The sequence below is a fragment of the Bufo gargarizans genome, unplaced genomic scaffold (genome assembly GCF_014858855.1).
Source record: "Bufo gargarizans isolate SCDJY-AF-19 unplaced genomic scaffold, ASM1485885v1 original_scaffold_1385_pilon, whole genome shotgun sequence".
Taxonomy (NCBI): Eukaryota; Metazoa; Chordata; class Amphibia; order Anura; family Bufonidae; genus Bufo; species Bufo gargarizans.
Genome location: NW_025334332.1, coordinates 398,826 through 418,550, shown reverse-complemented (window position 1 = coordinate 418,550; position 19,725 = coordinate 398,826). Strand labels below are relative to the sequence as shown.

The window sequence follows — 19,725 nt, the reverse complement described above, 5'->3', positions numbered from 1 at the left end:
TGCTGTTGTATCTATTAACTGCAGTATGTGAAAGGTTAAATTACCACAATTGGAGTTATCTGTGATCCCAGTGACTTCAGGAAGGTGGCAGTGACCAGGATCAGAGATAACTCCAATTGCTCAGCTCAGGTCCTGAGCCTGCTCCATACTCCACTGATGGCATTATGCTGCAAAGGTTTGACAAATATCACCAAGGGGTCAATAAATTACTAGTAGCAATAACTGAGAAATGGGAGGAATGGCACAAACTACAGGTGAAACTCGAAAAATTTTAATATTGTGCAAAAGTTCATTTATTTCAGAAATGCAACTTAAAATTAGAGTTTTGTGAAAAGGTTCAATATTCTAGGCTCAAAGTGTCACACTCTAGTCAGCTAATTAATCCATACCCTCTGGGCAAAGGGTACCTGAGGTTGTGACTTTGGGGTTTTCATAACCTGTAAACTATAATCATCCAAATTATAACAAATAAAGTCTTGAAATATCTCGCTTTGCATGTAATGAGTCTATCTCATATGTTACTTTCACCTTTTAAGTCTCATTACTGAAATAAATGAACTTTACACAATATTCTAATTTTTCTCACCTGTAGAGTTATAACAAAAGATCCTACAGAGTTGTTATTTCATGGAGAATGTGAGTATTTGTTAAAACAGTATTAGGAGGGGTGTCTGTCCCTCTTTAAAAAAAAAAAAAACATAAAAAAAACTTTTTCTCTTCAATTAGCAATCTAAAAAAAAACATATAATTGATTTTGATAGAAAAAAAAAAACATTTGCATCAAGAAAACCATATGTTCAAAATGATGATTGTCAGCTGGGCCTATTTCCATCACCCCTGCGATGCCACACACTGGCATGAACGATATTGTAGCACTTTGTGCTTTCATAGCTGAGCTTCAAAACCATCCATCAGCTTTCTAGTGGTTACAGGGCTGGGTCATGCAGGGACAATATAGAAAGCAGCTGCCTGGGAGATCCCTGCTGTTTGACAGTCACCGCGGCTTTAAAACAGCGATCTTAGTACATACCAGCTCAAATACCACTAAAAACGAATCCAATTTCATTATTTTACTAATTGTATTCTTTGTTTATGCACATGCTCGACAGCTCTTTACAAAGTTGGATAAGTCTGCATTATAATATATATGCAAAAGGAGAGCTTTGATAGATAGATAGATAGATAGATAGATGATAGATAGATAGATACATACATACATAGTTAGAAAAACAGACATATAGATAGATAGATAGATAGATAGATAGATAGATAGATAGATAGATAAACAGACAGATTGATATATCTAGATAGATGGACAGACAAACAGACATACAGATAGACAGATAGATAGTTTTAGATAGATAGATAGATAGATAGATAGATAGAAAACGTGGATGGATCCGACACCCAAATGAAAACGAATTCCATACTAGCCCCCCCTCATAGCCTGCTATGAGGAAGGTCTTGTATGAACTACAAATTGGCGTGGTATTAAAAAGCAGGAAGTGCTCAACCCCATATGCAGTGGTGCATCTATCCCGGGGGGGCAGATCCTGCACTTGTGGCCCGTTGCTAATGGCAATCCCCAGCAAAAATGCATACAATGGAGGATGCCTGCAGCGGACCACAAGTACCATGTCCATTGTGGTACTTGTGGTCCGCTGCAGGCATCCTCCATTGTATGCATTTTTGCTGGGGATTGCCATTAGCAACGGGCCACAAGTGCAGGATCCGCCCCCCCCCCCCCCCCCCGGTATAGATGCACCACTGCATATGGGGTTGAGCACTTCCTGCTTTTTAATACTACGCCAATTTGTAGTTTGTAGTTTGAATTTTTTGAGGTGTAGAAACTCCTAGTCTGAATGTGCCTTTATTTCCATCTACGGGCAGCATTCTGGTGCACATGTTAGGCCCGGGTTATATCAGCCAGTCTTGGGTGGGGCTCAGAGCTCTCTGCCTCCTCCCATTGTATGCATGGTCACATGCTGGAGGTTCCTAGGAGATTGCATTGAGTCGGACCTTGCGACCTTGGTTTAACGTTAGGTTTCCGAGCTACTTGAGAAACCTTGGCGCGGTGCTCAGGCTCAGACATGTCCTCCAAGCAGGATATGTTGGCTAATTCTCAATTTTACACCAGTACGAGGGTTAGTAAGAGCGCAGAGTGCACCTGTCTTTGTTTTTGTTATGTTATGAAGGTCTTGTATGCCCGAAACGCATAAGCAACAGTGGTTATAATATTCATATTTAATTAATAAAGGAATTTGTTTTTATTTGGGTGCCTGATCTATCCACAATTTTCTGCATTGCTCCGTGTTGCCAGCCCAGATCGTGTGCACCATAGCTATATGGAGCTGATCCAAATTTCTTTTTCATAGATTTAGATAGATAAAAATTGATAGAATTAGATAAATGGTGGTGATAGATCAATAAATAGATAGAATCAGATAGATGATGATGGATCGATAGATCAATCGATAGATAGATTTCATAGAACATTTTTAAATTGAAAAATAATCTAAAAGTACTTTCTCCATTATTTTGATTTTGAAGGTGCCGAAAAAGGAACTGTGAAGTAACTTCAATGCAACTGCAAAGCTTTAAACTCTTGAATTTGGAAACCGAGGTGTGAATGGTGAGTTGGTCAGTTTTTGTAGTCTACCATGTATATACACTGTGTCAATCATGGGTTGTAGGGTATCATGGTAAGCACTGATAAAGTAATTCCCATCATGTGAGTAAACCATATGTGAAATTCTATTTTTTATGTTTTCCATGATTCATTACACAGTCTAAATAACTCTTAAGCTTTTTATTACAATGTATTATAATTTTGCTAAAATTAACACGTGTTAATGCCTTCATATGACCACTCCACTCTCACAGGGACTTCCAGCACCTCTGTTTTCATGATTACTGGGGGTCCAGCAGTTGGACCCCCAGTGATCATACACATATCCCCATCCTGAACCTCTACAGGAAATTCATGTTGCTAGAGGGAAAAAAAATTCCTTTAAACCATTATTTTTACAACTTTTTAACTCGTCCTAGGACAGTGATGTCGAACCTTTTAGAGACCGAGTGCCCAAACTGCAACCCAAAACCCACTTCTTTATTGCTAAGTGCCAACACGGCAATTTAACCAAAATACTACAGTCCAATAGTATATCTTCCATATACTTTATCACTTATCTATAATAGCTTGCCTACATTCAGTGCCCTGCCTGTGCTGTTCATAGTGCGCCCTGCGCTGATGAATTCCATTAGAAGTCTAAGGCATATTGGTACACTGTAGAGTTTTTCCAGGTGCGGGTGCCCACAGAGAGGGCTCGGAGTGCCGCCTCTGGCACCCGTGCCATAGGTTCGTCACCACTGTCCTAGGACATGTAAACCTTCAACTGTTTAATTGCTTGTACAATACACTGTAATACTTCTGTATTGAGGCATATTGTGCCTATGGCATAGTCTTATTACCCCCTACCTCTGACCTTTATTGTCCTTCATTGCCAAACAGACCTAATTTTATCTTCATGGGTGACAATAGGCCAGCTCATTGAGGTCACATTATTAGGGAACGACTGCTGGAGACTGGGGTACCTCAAATGGAGTGGCCTGCGCTTTCTCCAGACCTGAATCCCACTAAAAACCTATGGGATCAGCTTAGTTGATGCATAGAGGTTGATAGTGTAGAGCCCCCCCCCCCCCCCCCTTCTATTTCAGGCAAAATTGATTTCTTACCACAAAGTATGAGGAAATTCAGCTTCGTGGAAATTTTTTCCAGAAATTCAGATTGAAGTCCACTTCGGATATTTCGATTCTCTCAACACTACCTGTAATTGAATTCATGGAAATAACACTTGCAAAGCAGCCTAAGGCCTCATACACATGACCTTACTTATTTAGCGGTGTGCAAACTGCAGATCCTCAAAATATGGATACCGTCCACGTCCCATGCACATTTTATTGCAGATCCATTGAGTTAAATGGGTTCATGGACCATATTTTGCGTACCAGAATAGGACATGTTGTATAATTTGTACATACGGGTACAGACAGCTAAGGCATAGGCATTCTGCGATCTCATTCATGGGGGTGCCCATACCTGACATAGGGAGCTCCCTTCCACTAAACCACTTAGATGCTGCAGTTGCATCTAAGGGGTCTGACAATCTGGGCTATTACAGCAGGAGCCCAGCCCTCATGTAAGTGCCATGCTCTTTCTTTGCACCGCAGATTCCATGCAGCGCTTAGACTAGGCCGCCATAAAAAGGGCTTAGCCTAAGGCCCTTTAGTGACTGCTGTAAAAAGGCATATTAGTGGTCACTAATGGGTTAAAGAGGTTGTCCCACTGTTATATATCATACTCATTATATAAAAGATTAACGTTGTCTGCCATTACCAATCTGTGATAAAAACAATCCGGTGAAGAGTCATGAGATTTACTTTCCTAGTGTGGCGCCACCATGTGCTCAAATTGCATAGCATGGGTGGACACTGTGCTCTGTCACAACAGGTCTATGCATAGTGATCTTCTGTTCACTGCAGAGCAGCCAATAGTAATGGCTTCCTGCAGTAACTGTACAATATAGCTAAGAATACTCCTTCTACAAGGGAAATAAGAGGGACTATATTCCTAGCTGCCAGAAGGGGAAGGGGGCTTATTCAGCCCAGAGCCAGCTCTTGTTCCTTAGAGGATGAAGTGATTACCTGCTTATATCCCATCAAGCTTGGTAAGGTAGTCTTTTGAAAAATATATTCTAAAGGTTAAAAAGGTTGTCTACGAATCAGAAGAAAATAGACCTGTAAAAATATAATAAAATTAAAAAATCTGCTGTACAGAACAGTGCAGACTGCTGTACTGTATTCCATACATCCAACAAAAAAGTATATACCCAGTAGTATATATTTTTTTAAAAGGACATCTGTCATCAGATTTGTACCCAAGTGTGCTTGTCAGATGAAGACATCTGTGTTGGTCCCGTGTTCATATGCGCCCGCATTACTGAGAAAAATTATGTTTTAATGTATGCAAATGAGCCTCTAGGAGCAACGGGGGCGTTGTCATTACACCGAGATGCTCAGCTCTTTCTGCAAATGCGATGCCCTCTGCACTTTGATTGACAGGGACAGTTGTGATGACATTTTCACTGCCTGGTCCTGTCAATCAAAGTGCAGAGAGAGCTGAGCCTCTAGGTGTAATGGTAACGCCCCCGTTGCTCTTTGATGCACATTTGCATACAGTAAAACTTCATTTTTCTAAGCAATACGGGCACATATAAACATGGGACTAACACCAATGCCTTCAGCTGGCAAGTGCACATGCAACATATGCTGTTTATGGCTATAAAGTGGTATACGTCAGAGGAGTCCAGCGGAGGTATACATTGGGAAATCCTCCGTCATACACTGCTTTTATGCATTGTGAATTGGCACTAAGGCTTGTCATATACAGATTTTCTTTCTTCATTGGCTTCTGAGCAGTATGTAGTATTATTGGCCTCATGTAATGCTCTGCTGATTTCATATATTGGTGTAATGCTCTGCTGATTTCTGCCGTTCTGCATGTCTTACGTCCCGTGCTGGTATTTTATCTAATAGCACAATGCTTTAATGATTGCATATAATGATGCCTGCTGTACTTCACCTAATGCTGCAATGCTCGGTTAGTTCCCTGTAATCACATGTGGCTCAGCCGGACTACTTCCATGTAATAGGAAAGGCTCTGCGGCAGTCCTATACTACAGCTTATACTAATGTTATTCTTATACTCCTCAGCAGCTCAGGTCTATGTGATGTGCACTTATGTAGGTAATTCATCCACTGGCCTTTGATCCAGATATATCAAATAAATATTATGCATTGTGTAATTATAATAATTAGTCATAATTATATGTGCCCCCTATATCAATATTAATTCCCGTGGAATAGCTTGATACTTACATAGCTTGAAAAAAAGATGCAGGTCCATCAAACGCAACCTTTCTCAGATCAAAGCTGGTATTAATTCTAACCCTTAATGCCAATGAGATAAGTATCTAACCCTTGCAGAACTGTAGAGAGTCTCTGTCATTTCTACCTCTTGGGGTAGGGCAATTCCATATTTCCACTAACTGTAAAGAACCCTTTCCAGTCTTTCCTTCACACGTAATGAATGTCACCTGGTCCTTTGTAAAGTCCTCAGGATGATTAAATCCTGTGCCAGTTCTTTGTACTGAACACATAGAGATAGTGAATGAGATCACCTAAGGCTCAATGCACACACTGATGATTACAAGTGATTTTCCTTTGCGGAAAAGATTAGACAAATGGCATATAAACTTAGCTTTTTTTCATTCTGTGCGGAAATTGACCTGCCGTGAAATTCTCAGCATGCCAACTGGGGTCCTTTTCAGTGTAGTTTACTCTTTTTTTAATGCAAGAGTGAGATCTGAGGCAAAACCACATCAAATCTGCAACAAAAACTGTAAGGTTTTTGGTGCGGATTTGGTGCTGTTTGTTTACTTTTGGACAGTGCTAGGAGGAGGCTTGTTCCTGGTGACATCACCGGCTCTAATGGCCAGTCTTTAGCGCTGCCCTAGCCTGTAAAAATAGGCTAGGGCAGCGCTAAACAACTCTCATTAGTGCCAGTGATGTCACCGAGGTCCTCCTAGCTTACCCATGGAACGCTTGGCACATCACCGAATCTGAAGAAAATTCCCATGTCCTGTACGAAGGGGGAGTATTGGAGCGTGGAAGGCTCTGATGCTCCTTTCATTCATAGTGAATAAGCGCACATAGGGTAGTGTCCAGGTCTGAACCCGGACAACCCCTTTATGTCTGTGTTATTTTCTATATTTGGCACTGGGCCTATTATAAATGTGGGTGTGCATGCATGTGTTTAATCATGGATGCGTGTGTATCACGCTTGTGAATTTGTATATGCTTTTCTGGGTAGGTAGTATACAGTTTAAGAAACATTATCATTATAATAAGAGATGAGCGAATCAAAGCTGATGAAGTGGAATTCGTTTCAAATTTCAAGAAAAATGTGATTCGCTACGAATGCGAATTTCCTTGCGCTTTGTGGTAACAAATCGCAATTTTTCCAAAAATGGTGGATACACATGTGAGGACTGACGACATGGGGCAAGGAACTCTAGGAAGGTGGGATCACCAAGATTGACATGCCTGCATGCAGCCAATCAGCAGCCAGCCAGCCTTGTGATGTCACAGCCCTATAAATACGGTGGCTATCTTAGAGTCAGACATTTTCCAGCGTTCAGAGTGCAGGGACAGACGTGAGAAGGCACTAGGGACAGCAATAGGAAAAACCTAATTGTGAAAAAAATGATTTATAAGTACAGAGAAAGGCTAGGGAGAAATCATTTCATAGCATCTTAGGGCAGGGAGAGATGCCAGGACGCGCTAGGGACAGTGCCAGAAATGGGATTTACGAATGCAGGGAAAGCATAGAGAGGAATCATTTCACAGCATCTTAGTGCTTAGGGAGAGACGTCTGAAGTCTTTTGAAACAGTGCTAGAAAAATCTCATTGTGAAAAAAATAGTTATTTACAAGTGCAGAGGAACATTATTTGGGGATCCAAATAGACATTATACAGCTCTGGCATTCTAGCAATTTGTTCTTGTTATTGAGGTGCAAGTGCTTTGTTGAAAAGCCTTTAGTGGCTTATATCTGTGGAAAAAGAAAAATATATACCCATTTCACTTCTGCAGTTATTTGTGTAGAAAAGAGTTTAGTGTCCTATTTCAGTACAAAATGAAAAAAATATATACGCATTTCACTTCTGCAGTTATGTGTGGTGAAAGGGTTCAGTGTTATATTTCAGTACAAAAAAGGAAAAAAAATATACGCACTTCACTGTTGCATTCATTTGTGAAAGAGTTTAGTGGCCTATTCCAGTACAGAAAGAAAAACATTTACGCACTTCACTGGTGCACTTATTTGTGGCAAAAGCGTTTAGTGGCCTATTTCATTATAGAAATAAAAAAATATACGCACTTTACTGGTGCACTTATTTGTGGAAAAAGCATTTAATGGCCTATTTCATTATAGAAAAAAGAAAAAATACGCACTTCACTGGTGCACTTATTTGTGGCAAAAGCGTTTAGTGGCCTATTTCATTACAGAAAGAAAAATATATACTCACTTCACTGGTGAATTTATTTCTGCTGAAAGTGTTTACAGGCCTATTTCAGTACAAAAATAAAAATATATTCTCAGTTCACGTTGGCGGTTATATGTGTTGAAAGCATGGCTGGGAGTCAGCAGGGTGTCAGCAGTGGGAGGTAGGGGGCCAAACGTGCCCAGGATAGACCACCTGCTTCGCAGCAGCCTACCTACCCGGGAGGTAGTGGTGCAGGGGTTCACAGAAGTAGCGACAGTAGCAGTCAGTCAGTGCGGCGGTTATATGTGTTATTTTGTATTTCAGTACAAAAATAAAAATACATTCTCAGTTCACGTCGGCAGGGGTTATATGTCTTGAAACCGTTTAGTGGCCTATTTCAGTACAAAAAGGAAAAATATATGCACATTTCACTTCTGCAGTTATACTGTATGTGGTGAAAGCGTTCAGTGTCCTATTTCAATACAAAAAGGAAAAAAATATATACGCACTTCACTGGTGCATTTATTGCTGCTAAAAGTGTTTACTGGCCTTATTCAGTACAAAAAGAAAAATATATACGCATTTCACTTCTGCAGTTATTATTTCAGTACAAAAGCAAAATATATTCAGGGTTCACTTTTGCAGTTATATGTGGCAAAACCTTTAGTGACGTATTTCAGTCGACAAGCAAAATATAGTCAGCGTTCAGCGATGCAGTAATATTTGTGGTAAAATCTTTATTGACGTATTTCAGTCGAAAAACAAATTTTATTCAGCTTTCAGCGCTGCAGTTATATGTGGTAAAATCTTTATTGAAGTATTTTGGTCAAAAAACTAAATTTATTCAGCGGTCAGCTCTGCGGTTATTTGCCGTAAAATCTCCATGATGTCTCCATGATAAATCTGCAGCGTGGGGGCCCTGTGTGGCTTCTACACACTTTCAAAATAATCCTTCAGCGGGGCGAATAGATGCTGGATAAACAGGACGCTTCATGACCTTCCCAGGAGCTGCTGTTGGGAGCAGCGGTTCATTTCTGAGACGCCCTTATAGTGCGTCGGGAATCCGAAGAACCTCTCCATCTCCGTGCTCGATCATATATGGTAAAATCTTTATTGACATATTTCAGTCGAAGTTATATGTGGTAAAAACTTTTGGGATGTACTTCGGTCTAAAAAAAATTATTCAGCGTTCAGCACTGCAGTTATATGCAGTAAAATCTTTATTGACGTATTTCGGTCAAAAAACAAAATTGAATCAGCGGTCAGCGCTGCGGTTATATGCGGTAAAATCTTTAGTGACATATCTTGATGAACTTCGCAACTGTTCTGGGCTCAAAGCTATCTTGAGGCTTTGTCTTCTCATTGTCTGTAGCTACTAGAGGCCTGTTCATGCCAGGCAGGTTCCCCCAGAAGTATCTGGGTCGATGAGCAGCCGATACCACACAAATTGTTTTTTAGAATGCTTTTTCCATTGTAACCACAGTTGTTGAATAAACTGAAGACTGGCGGATTCTCTCCTGTCTTAGGCAACACTTAATTTTTATTATTAAATATTGAATATTAAATTGAACCAAAACTTGATTAAAATTATAATAAAGTAAAATTAAATTCGCCAATATATTATCCCAATCTTCAAGGGAAATTCACGGATAATCAATTTGTCAAGCCTTTTGTGCCGGAGAACGTGTATTGTTAAATCATGTTCTAATCAACACTTTATAAAGTTTAGAAATTTTAACCTTCTGTTCTGTTCCATATTCCCTATAAATGAATAGACGAAGCGGCTACTCTGTGGTCTCCTCATGCTGCTGCCACCTCCACAATCTCTCTTCGTCGTGCCACTCTCTGGCCCCCTTATGCTGCTGCCACCTCTGCAATTTCTCATCGTGCCACTCTGTGGCCTCCTCATGCTATGGCCTCCTCATGCTGCTGCCACCTCCACACTATGTCACCTTGCCACTACCCTCTGCAATTTCTAACAGCGGTTTAGCCGCAGATCTCACCCTTCTATTGATAAGGGTGAAATCCGCAGCTAAAACTGTAAACATATCTGACATGCTACAGATTTTGAAATCCGCACAGCAGGTCAATTTCAAGATGGAAAAAATCTTTAAAGTGTACATAAGATTTATTCATTCTCATACACTTTGCTGGTACTGTACTACGCTGCTGTTTTTCTGCATGGGAATCCGCGTTGAAAAACTGCACGTATTCCGCAATGTGTGCAATTGGCATTAGTGTACATTCACATGACAGATTTTGAAAATTGATAAAAATGCGTGGCGCATATGGTGTTTTTTTTGCCACTTCTTATTTATCATTTCAATGGAAGATTATGCAACAAAACGGCATGCTGTTTCCCACCGCAAAGGATAGGACGTTGCTCGGAGTTGTATTTTTGCATTGATTTCAACGTAGAAAACATGCCAAAATCAGTGCAAAAACTCTGAGTGAATGGGCCCTTACTGTTAGGCCTCTTGCACACGACCGTATGGCTTTTTCAGTATTTTGCGGTCCATTTGTGGTCCGTTGTTCAGTTTTATGTTTCCATTGTGTTTCCGTTTCTGTTCCATTTCCGTTCCGTAGTTCCGCAAAAAATCTTCGTATGGTTTCCGTACGTGATCCGTTGTTTGCCTATCGCAAACAGAAACATCACATTTTTAATCATTAATGTAATGTACAGTAATGTGTTTTTTAACAGTAAACACATTGGCAAAGTGGGCATGGATCCGCAAAAAATAAATGACATAGATGTGTTCCGTATGCATTATGTATTTGTTGCAAACCCATTGACTTGAATGGAGCCACGGATTGTTATTTGCAGACAATAATAGGACAAGTTCTATCTTTCAGCGGAACGGATATACAGAAAAACGGAAACGGAATGCATACGAAGTACATTTTATTTGTTTGTGGAACCATTGAAATTAATGGTTCCTCATACGGACCGCAAACGGAATCCACAAAAACGGAACGGAAAAAAAAAACATTCTTGTGCAAGAGGCCTTAGAATAAAGCCTTCTGCACACAAACGTATTTGTTCCTTTCCGTGCATTGGGTACTACAATTTGCAGCCCCTAATGCACGGGCAACCTCCGTGCGGCCGCCGGAACGGATCCAGACCCATTCAACTTGAATGGGTCGGCATCCGTCCGTTCCGCAAAAAGAGAGAGCAAGTTCTATCTTTTTGCAAAACTGAAGTACAGAACCGAACCCCACGGAAGCACTCTGTAGTGCTTCTGTAGTGTTCCGTTCTGTGCTTCCATTCCGCATCTCTGGATTTGCGAACCCATTCAAGTCAATGGGTCCGCATCCGTGATGCAGAATGCACACAGAACGGTGCCCGTGTATTGCGGATCTACATATGCGGTCCGCAATACGGCAACGGGACACCTTTGGTCGTGTGCAGGAGGCCTAATGGATCTACTGATTAGCAGAAATTTAAAGAGCGACCTGTTAGCTTGCCTGACAACTTTTTGCAAATACTTGGAAGAAAAAATTCAGTGGATCTTTTTTCCACCTGGAAATGGACCATTCCCATCCTCCTTGTCAATAGATTATCCTTCTAGATGCTATGACATGGTCAGCACTGGACAGTTTATAGTGTATTGGAACTGACTTGTTTGGCAAGGGGAATAGTAACACCAAGTTGTCAATTTATTCATTCAGTTCTATTAGTAATAGCAGAAGAATATCACAAAAAGAGAAGTATTTACTAAGACATGACAGAACTGAAGAGTGCTAATCGTTCCTTTTTAAGGCCTTGTTCACATCTATACATCAAAGATATAGAGATGTAGCAGCTCTAAACTTGAGTGTGATACCACATCACAGAAGTCATTGGAAGCCATTGAAAAGGTCAGTGGAAAGTTCCTTGCCTTTATTTACTTAACTTTTTAGGAACCAAGTTGAGGATTGCCAAATCTGTATGGTGGGAGGATTCCCTCATGTATACCTCCAATGCTTGTCCCTACCTAGGCATACAGTACAACAGCCTCTGACCACAATGGTAAAAAGGCAAATCATACTTACCTTATCCATTTGCTTGCGATGGGCCGGCACCAGCCATCTTGCTTGAAGATCTTGCATTAAATCCCGTGCACGGTGAGGTATGACATCACCACTCTGGCCAACGTGATGACGTCATCACGGGCATGCAAGATTTCCCGCCAGATCTTCAATCAATATGGCGATGACAGGCCCTTCAAGAGCAAATGGATGAGGTGGGTATGATTGAATTGATTTATTTTTTCAAATTTTACACTGTAATATTTCTACCAGATGCCGTGGTCAACTATGAACGTGGCATCTGAGGGGTACCATGATGGGGAGCAGCGCCATCGCCGCTCCCTGTAATTGCACCCATTACTTTAAAAAAAAGTGCTTTCTGACAAAGTTATTCGTCACAAAGCAAATTTTTTAGAAAAATTCGGCCAAATCGAAATTTTTAATACTTCGCTCATCTCTACATACTTTTTTTGAAGTGACCCAGTATGAGTGGGAAGGAGAATGATTTTGTTCTGCATATTTGCAAGGAGAACATATTGACATGTGAACAGAGCCTAAAGCTGATCTGTTATGACAACCAGAGTCCACCACATATAGAAATCTGTCTGGAAGTGCTAGCTTTCACCATTGATCTAAATGTCAATTCAGAGTAACAACCTCCTCATTTATTTAAAGGGAATGTGTCACCAATCTTTTTCTGCCAGTGAAAACCAGATAGCAGAACATCTTTTTTTTTCTAATCACTTTTTATTTTCAAATTATTTTTTATTTTATTTTTTATCGTATTTTCTGAACATAATTATGGGGTGGCCGTCTTGCCTGAGCTGTTCTTAACAGCATTTAAAAATTGCTTTACGGCAGCCACACGGGCCATAAACACAGCGGTCTGGAGGGTACCCTATTGACTTGTGTGGAACAGGTTTCTAGGCTGCTCTGTGCCTTGTGCAGATGTCATTGTACAAGGAAAGAAAAGATAAGCTCTGACAATTCCCTATTGTGAATGGAGGATGCTGTGTTATCTATACCCAGAGGTGATATCTGTCATTATAATCCTGCCTGCAGTGATAAGATGATTTCTACAGTAAAAATCTGTACAGACCAAAAAGTGACGCCTATTATTATTCTTAGTGTTCAGTCTGAAAACTGCAGGATTTTATGGTTTTTGTTAAAATATAGATATTGACTAAATGTTTAACCACTTCAGCCCCGCTAGGTGAAACCCCCTTCATGACCAGGCCACTTTTTACACTTCGGCACTACACTCCTTTCACCGTTTATCGCTCGGTCATGCAACTTACCACCCAAATGAATTTTACCTCCTTTTCTTCTCACTAATAGAGATTTCATTTGGTGGTATTTTATTGCTGCTGACATTTTTACTTTTTTTGTTATTAATCAAAATGTAACGATTTTTTTGCAAAAAAAAGACATTTTTCACTTTCAGCTGTGAAATTTTGCAAAAAAAACGACATCCATATATAAATTTTTCGCTAAATTTATAGTTCTACATGTCTTTGATAAAAAAAAAATGTTTGGGCAAAAAAAAAATGGTTTGGGTAAAAGTTATAGCGTTTACAAACTATGGTACAAAAATGTGAATTTCCGCTTTTTGAAACGGCTCTGATTTTCTGAGCACCTGTCATGTTTCCTGAGGTTCTACAATGCCCAAACAGTAGAAAAACCCCACAAATGACCCCATTTCGGAAAGTAGACACCCCAAGGTATTCGCTGATGGGCATAGTGAGTTCATAGAACTTTTTATTTTTTGTCACAAGTTAGCGGAAAATGATGATGATTTTTATTTTTATTTTTTTTCTTACAAAGTCTCATATTGCACTAACTTGCGACAAAAAATAAAAAATTCTAGGAACTCACCATGCCCCTCACAGAATACCTTGGGGTGTCTTCTTTCCAAAATGGGGTCACTTGTGGGGTAGTTATACTGCCCTGGCAATTTAGGGGCCCAAATGTGTGAGAAGAACTTTGCAATCAAAATGTGTAAAAAATGACCGGTGAAATCCGAAAGGTGCACTTTGGAATATGTGCCCCTTTGCCCACCTTGGCTGCAAAAAAGTGTCACACATCTGGTATCGCCGTACTCAGGAGAAGTTGGGGAATGTGTTTTGGGGTGTCATTTTACATATACCCATGCTGGGTGAGAGAAATATCTTGGCAAAAGACAACTTTTCCCATTCTTTTATACAAAGTTGGCATTTGACCAAGATATTTTTCTCACCCAGCATGGGTATATGTAAAATGACACCCCAAAACACATTCCCCAACTTCTCCTGAGTACGGCGATACCACATGTGTGACACTTTATTGCAGCCTAGGTGGGCAAAGGGGCACATATTCCAAAGTGCACCTTTTGGGTTTCGCCGGTCATTTTTTACACATTTTGATTGCAAGGTACTTCTCACACATTTGGGCCCCTAAATTGCCAGGGCAGTATAACTACGCCACAAGTGACCCCATTTTGGAAAGAAGACACCCCAAGGTATTCCGTGAGGGGCATTGCGAGTTCCTAGATTTTATTTTTTTTTGTCACAAGTTAGCGGAAAATGATGATTTTTTTTTTTTTCTCTTTTTTCCTTACAAAGTCTCATATTCCACTAACTTGCGACAAAAAATAAGAAATTCTAGGAACTCGCCATGCCCCTCTCGGAATACCTTGGGGTGTCTTCTTTCCAAAATGGGGTCACTTGTGGCGTAGTTATACTGCCCTGGCAATTTAGGGGCCCATATGTGTGAGAAGTACTTTGCAATCAAAATCTGTAAAAAATGACCGGTGAAATCCGAAAGGTGCACTTTGGAATATGCGCCCCTTTGCCCACCTTGGCATCAAAAAAGTGTCACACATCTGGTATCGCCGTACTCAGGAGAAGTTGGGGAATGTGTTTTGGGGTGTCATTTTACATATACCCATGCTGGGTGAGAGAAATATCTTGGCAAACGACAACTTTTCCCATTCTTTTATACAAAGTTGGCATTTGACCAAGATATTTTTCTCACCCAGCATGGGTATATGTAAAATGACACCCCAAAACACATTCCCCAACTTCTCCTGAGTACGGCGATACCAGATGTGTCACACTTTTTTGCTGCCAAGGTGGGCAAAGGGGCACATATTCCAAAGTGCACCTTTCGGATTTTGCAGGCCATTTTTTACACATTTTGATTGCAAAGTACTTCTCACACATTTGGGCCCCTAAATTGCCAGGGCAGTATAACTACCCCACAAGTGACCCCATTTTGGAAAGAAGACACCCTAAGGTATTCCGTGAGGGGCACTGCGAGTTCCTAGAATTTTATTTTTTTTGTCACAAGTTAGCGGAAAATGATGATGTTTTTTTTTTTTTTTTTTTTCTTACAAAGTCTCATATTGCACTAACTTGCGACAAAAAATAAAAAATTCTAGGAACTCACCATGCCCCTCACAGAATACCTTGGGGTGTCTTCTTTCCAAAATGGGGTCACTTGTGGGGTAGTTATACTGCCCTGGCAATTTAGGGGCCCAAATGTGTGAGAAGTACTTTGCAATCAAAATGTGTAAAAAATGGCCTGCAAAATCCGAAAGGTGCACTTTGGACTATGTGCCCCTTTGCCCACCTTGGCATCAAAAAAGTGTCACACATCTGGTATCACCGTACTCAGGAGAAGTTGGGGAATGTGTTTTGGGGTGCCATTTTACATATACCCATGCTGGGTGAGAGAAATATGTTGGCAAAAGACAACTTTTCCCATTTTTTTATACAAAGTTGGCATTTGACCAAGATATTTATCTCACCCACCATGGGTATATGTAAAATGACACCCCAAAACACATTCCCCAACTTATTCTGAGTACGGCGATACCAGATGTGTCACACTTTTTTGCAGCCTAGATGCGCAAAGGTGCCCAAATTCCTTTTAGGAGGGCATTTTTAGACATTTGGATCCCAGACTTCTTCTCACGCTTTAGGGCCCCTAAAAAGCCAGGGCAGTATAAATACCCCACATGTGACCCTACTTTGGAAAGAGGACACCCCAAGGTATCCAATGAGGGGCCTGGTAAGTTCATAGAATTTTTTTTTTTTTCGCATAAGTTAGCGGAAATTGATTTTTTTTTGTTTTTTCTCACAAAGTCTCACTTTCCGCTAACTTAGGACAAAAATTTCAATCTTTCATGGACTCAATATGCCCCTCAGCAAATACCTTGGGGTGTCTTCTTTCCAAAATGGGGTCAGTTGTGGGGTGTTTGTACTGCCCTGGCATTTGAGGGTCTCTGCAATCATTACATGTATGGCCAGCATTAGGAGTTTCTGCTATTTTCCTTATATTGAGCATACAGGTAATGAGATTTTTTTTTCCGTTCAGCCTCTGGGCTGAAAGAAAAAAATGAACGGCACAGATTTCTTCATTCGCATCGATCAATGTGGATGAAAAAATCTCTGCCCAAAAAAAAAAATGGAGGGGAAAGGCGTCTGCCAGGACATAGGAGCTCCGCCCTACATCCATACCCACTTAGCTCGTATGCCCTGGCAAACCAGATTTCTCCATTCGCATCAATCGATGTGGATGAATAAATCATTGCCGGGATTTTTTTTTTTATATATATATATATACAAAGTGTTTGCCAAAGCATAGGAACGCCGCCTCCTCCTCAGCTCGTATGCCTCGGCAAACGTATCTGTCACTGCAGAGGAGAAAATCCCGTCTTGCAGCGCCGCATACACCGACTTGCGTGTAATCTGACAGCAGCGCAATGCTTCTGTCAGAATGCACATCGGTGCTGCAGCTAGTAGATCGGTTGGTCCACCTGGAAGGTAAAAAAACAAAAAAAAAAAGAAAGAAAAAACCAGGCCACAACGCAATAATTTTATTAACTTTGGAACAGAACCTGTAAACTTTAACTTTTGGAACTAAACATTAACCTGTTTGCTTACTGGTGTTTTTTTTTTGTTTTGTTTTTTGTTTTTTTTACCTTTATAGAACAAACCTCTCCTTCCCCATGGGTCAATGTGCAAAGCGCAAATCGCCCAAAGATGTGGCGAAGTGCGTTAGGCACTTTGTCCCATGTGAAAGGAGACGTTTGCAGCAGCTGTGAGTGAATGGGCCCTAATAGCCCTGTGTGCCTATCCTGGTGAGATGATCCCTATGCTAGGTGTACCTGTGTGTGGTACTTTCGGAAACACTCCCCTAAGCATAGGGCAGGGTGGTCCGGACAGTCAGGGCAGAAATAGCGGGTGTCACGCCTTATTCCACTCCTGCTACAGACACGACATTTTTTTCGGGGTGGCGGTCGGTTTGAGGTACCAGCAACGACACTGGGGAAGTGTCGCTCGTGTAGACGGCTAACTACACTGGTGGATGGGGCCACGGAACCTCCTGGATACAGGAGGTTCGCGATGATCTCTTCCTGAAATTTGAGGAAGGATCCAGTTCTCCCAGCCTTACTGTAGAGAACAAAACTATTGTACAGAGCCAATTGAATCAAATATACAGACACCTTCTTATACCAGCGTCTGGTGCATCGGGAAACTAAATACGGAGCCAACATCTGGTCATTGAAGTCGACCCCTCCCATGTGGAGGTTATAGTCGTGGACTGAGAGGGGCTTTTCAATGACACGGGTTGCTCGCTCAATTTGTATTGTCGTGTCTGCGTGAATGGAGGAGAGCATGTAAACGTCACGCTTGTCTCTCCATTTCACCGCGAGCAGTTCTTCGTTACACAGTGCGGCCCTCTGCCCCCTTGCAAGACGGGTGCTAACGAGCCGTTGGGGGAAGCCCGCGCGACTAGTTCGCGCGGTACCACAGGCGCCAATCCGTTCTAGAAACAAATGCCTAAAGAGGGCCACACTTGTGTAGAAATTGTCCACATAAAGATGGTACCCCTTGCCGAATAAGGGTGACACCAAGTCCCAAACTGTCTTCCCACTGCTCCCCAGGTAGTCAGGGCAACCGACCGGCTCCAGGGTCTGATCTTTTCTCTCATAGACCCGAAATTTGTGGGTATAGCCTGTGGCCCTTTCACAGAGCTTATACAATTTGACCCCATACCGGGCGCGCTTGCTTGGGATGTATTGTTTGAAGCCAAGGCGCCCGGTAAAATGTATCAGGGACTCGTCTATGCAGATGTTTTGCTCAGGGGTATACAAATCTGCAAATTTCAGGTTGAAATGGTCTATGAGGGGCCGAATTTTGTGGAGCCGGTCAAAAGCTGGGTGGCCTCTGGGACGGGAGGTGGTGTTGTCACTAAAGTGCAGGAAACGCAGGATGGTCTCAAATCGTGTCCTGGACATAGCAGCAGAGAACATGGGCATGTGATGAATCGGGTTCGTGGACCAATATGACCGCAATTCATGCTTTTTTGTCAGGCCCATGTTGAGGAGGAGGCCCAGAAAAGTTTTAAGTTCGGAAACTTGGACTGGTTTCCACCGGAAAGGCTGGGCATAAAAGCTTCCCGGGTTAGCGGTGATAAATTGTGTGGCATACCGGTTTGTCTCTGCCACGACTAAGTCTAAAAGCTCCGCAGTCAAGAACAGCTCAAAAAATCCCAGGGCCGAATCGATCTGAGCTGTCTCAACCCGAACTCCAGACTGGGCGGTGAAAGGGAAAACTACAGGTGCGGCTGAAGTTGGGGACTGCCAATCAGGGTTTGCCAGCACCTCAGGGACTCTAGGGGCTCTACGGGCACGTCTTTGCGGTGGCTGCGACGGGGTCACTACTGCACGTGCCACCGTACCAGCTTCAACTGCCCTTCTGGTGCTCGCTACTTCACCAGGTTGTACGGCAGTGCTGGTACTAGGTCCAGGAAGGGCTGGGCTGCTGGTGTATGCCTCACCACGTAATCCGACAGCACCAGCCCCACTCTGCTGCTCTTGAAGCGGATCCTGCGCAACCTGCGGTCTAGCGACACGGGGCCGGGTACGCCTGGTGGTATCAGGGACCTCAGCCTCCTCGTCCGAACTTTGGGTCAGAGAGCCACTGCTTTCTACAGGTTCGTATTCTGACCCGCTGGATTCATCAGATGAGGGTTCCCACTCCTCATCCGACTGGGTCAGAAGCCTGTAGGCCTCTTCAGAGGAATACCCCCTGTTAGACATGTGGGCAACTAAATTTAGGGGTATTCCCTGAGACTACCCAAGAAAAAAAAAGCAAGCCTGTCTTACAAATGGGAGGCTAGCGAAGTACCGGAGGGCGCTGCGGTTGATAAAAAATATCAAAACTGATTTTTTTTATCGCCGCAGTGCGTGTAAAGTGAATGTGCAGCGATCAAAAAAAAAAATTTTTTTTGTCACTGCGGTGGGGCGGGCGTGGGTGTACGCACGTGTGGGCGACCGATCAGGCCTGATCGGGCAAACACTGCGTTTTGGGTGGAGAGAGAACTAAAGTGACACTAGTACTATTATAGATCTGACCGTGATCAGTTTTGATCACTTCCAGATACTATAAAAGTACAAATGCTGATTAGCGATACGCTAATCAGCGAATAACGGACTGCGGTGCGGTGGGCTGGGCGCTAACCGATCCCTAAACTACCTAACCAAGGGGCCTAAACTATACTGAAACCTAACGGTCAATACCAGTGGAAAAAAAAAGTGACAGTTTGCACTGATCACTTTTTTCCTTT

General features: G+C 42.0%; 1 protein-coding gene across 9 annotated transcripts in view; it reads left to right on the top strand.

Moving 5' to 3' along the window:
- Nucleotides 1-19,725, top strand: part of LOC122923235 (myocyte-specific enhancer factor 2C) — a 260,571-nt gene that overhangs the window by 26,528 nt on the left and 214,318 nt on the right. For all 9 annotated transcript variants that reach the window (XM_044274013.1, XM_044274011.1, XM_044274012.1 and 6 more), the window contains exon 2: nucleotides 2,551-2,632. The gene's annotated coding sequence lies outside the window, so the exon portion shown is untranslated. The remainder of the gene's footprint in view (nucleotides 1-2,550; nucleotides 2,633-19,725) is intronic.